Genomic DNA, 2,500 nt, shown 5'->3' with positions numbered 1-2,500 from the left:
CGAGGCCATTATACAGAAAAGAGCACAAACAGAAAAATGAAATAAAAGCTTTATGGCACAAATTCAAGAAATAAATTTAGGTTTCTTTGTGTGCCATGAATGTTGAGCCGCTGGTGAATCTCATTTTATAAACACCAAGAGTAGTCTGCCATCATTACAGAGTCCCAGCGTCCTTGGTGCCGAGTTTCCATCTCCTTGATGTCCTGATGAAATCGTTCACCTTGTTCATCGCCAACATCTCCGAGATTTTCAGGAAAACGATCAAGGTGGCTGAAAAGAAAATGCATTTTGATGCTCATATTTGCACCAATTTCACCAAAAGTTTATATTAAGTTGGCAACAAGATCCTTATAGTTGTCACTTTTGTAGTTCCCAGAGAAATTTTGCACTACTTCAACAAATGCGCGCCATGCTGATGCTTCAGGTTCACTCATCGTTTTCATGAAGTTTGTGTCCTTCAAGAGCTTACGGATTTGTGGTCCATCAAAAATCCCTGCTTTCAGTTTTTCAATCGTCAGTTCTGGAAATACCTAGCAGATATATTTGAAACACTCCCCATTTTTGTCAAGAGCTTTGACGAACTGCTATATCAGTCCGAGTTTGATGTGCAATGAGGGGAAAATGATCTTATCTCGCTCAACTAAAGGTTCTTTCAATATATTGACAGCTCTACGTGGAACCATATCTGTTCGAGGCGGCCAGTCTTTCTCAACATAGTGGTTTACTCGGTCTCTGCTGTCCCACATGCAAAGAAAGCATGGGTATTTGGTATAACCAGATTGCTGTCCCATGAAAAAGTTCACCATCTTCAAGTCAACACAGATGACCCATTTATGATCATGGTACCGTATCTTCTTTAAAACTTACTTAATTTCTTCATATTTTTCCGTAAGAGTTGTTGAGTGGGCAAGTGGGACAGAGCCGTACAAATTCCCGTTGTGCAACAATACACTTTTTAAACTACGCTTAGAGCTGTCTATGAAAAGATGTCATTCTCTAGAAGATTCTTTTCTTTCAGTCGGGAAGCCAACAATTCTGCTAAGTTTTTGGGGAGGTTCAAGTCACGAACTAGATCATTCAGCTCCTGGGAGAAAAGCTGAAGTAAAGTCGTTCCTGAAAAGTCTTCATCTCCAGTGTCATCTTCAGGTGATGAGATTTCTTCAGTTGAGGGCAAAGTTATCTGAGGCAAGACACTGAAGACAGGAATAGGAAGCTCTTCACTGTGTGGAACCGGTCTGATAGCTGAGGCAAGATTAGGATAGACAAGCGTTTGTCGGTTTTTCCTGATAATACCCTTCAAATTTAGGGCACAAAAGTAGCAGTCATCTAGGTGATTTTTGGGCTCCCACCACACCATTGGTACAGCGAATCTCATACTTTTCCTTGTCCCTTTAGTCCACTGTCGCATATGCTCTGTACATTGTTATTGGCAAATACTATGCGGTGCCCAGTATTTATCTTGGTCTCCCAGCTTGCCCAAAATATGCCATATAAGCTCTTTCAACAAAGTCCGTGATGTTTTTCCGATTTTCAGGCAAAGTGTACTCTACACAAACGTAACAAAACACTTTTGGAGAATTTACGCAAAACCTTCTGGAAGACGACATCTTGCTCATTTTTTGTTGCTGAATTCACCACATCTCAAAAAATCTGGAAAAATAGAAAATTAGAATTCGATATGGCAAAGAAAATTAGAGTGAACGTACGCACATTGTGATTACATGGAAATTCGGTAACTTCAAAACTAGACCTGATTGGTCAAAATAAAGGTTATTTTTGGATTCAGGAGACCAAGTTCCTATAGGACTGACTTTTATTTCCTGGACACCAAAAACCTTGTAGACCAACATAGTGATAGTAATGATAATTATTATTACTATCACTATTATAAAATTATCAGTAGTATTAGTAGCAGTTGTAGTAGTATTACTACAATTATTATCACAATTATCATTATTATCATTGTTGTTGTTATTTTTATCATTATTATTTGAATGCTCGCTGGCCGAGCGGGTTAGAGCGTTGCTACTTGCGGCGTAGGTCGAGGTGAAGGCGATTCGAGCACTGCCGCCAGCGAGTTGGACCAAGGTCATGGTTCATTAAATTCTACACTACAAAGTTCTGGTGCATTGTCTCATGCAGACCAATTTTAGATAAAACCGAATTCTGAATCTTTTTCTTCTTCTTTTTTCTACACGCACTGCAACCCCCTATCACCCCGCACACGTCGACTTTCATCCTGTTCCCCACTCGCTTCAATTCTTTCCCTCTCTGCCTCTCTATTCCCCCGTCTCTGATGCAGACACCCTATAGAGTTTTTGTTAGGACCACGGGGCCAACGGAGGCGATATAAGGAAATTTAATCTCATCTACAGTTCTGAGGATCTAGCCTCGCGTGGGCTTCCAAACTGCAATCCCTTGATTTTGCGACAGTAGCCTCTTTCCATTTCAAATGCTTATTCAGGCCTCGACCAATTTCTCTTGTTGATTTGTTTATTTA

This window comes from Oratosquilla oratoria, chromosome 18 (assembly GCF_046742065.1).
Source record: "Oratosquilla oratoria isolate Oo_2021 chromosome 18, ASM4674206v1, whole genome shotgun sequence".
NCBI classification, from domain to species: Eukaryota; Metazoa; Arthropoda; class Malacostraca; order Stomatopoda; family Squillidae; genus Oratosquilla; species Oratosquilla oratoria.
Note: the sequence above shows the minus strand (reverse complement) of the source record.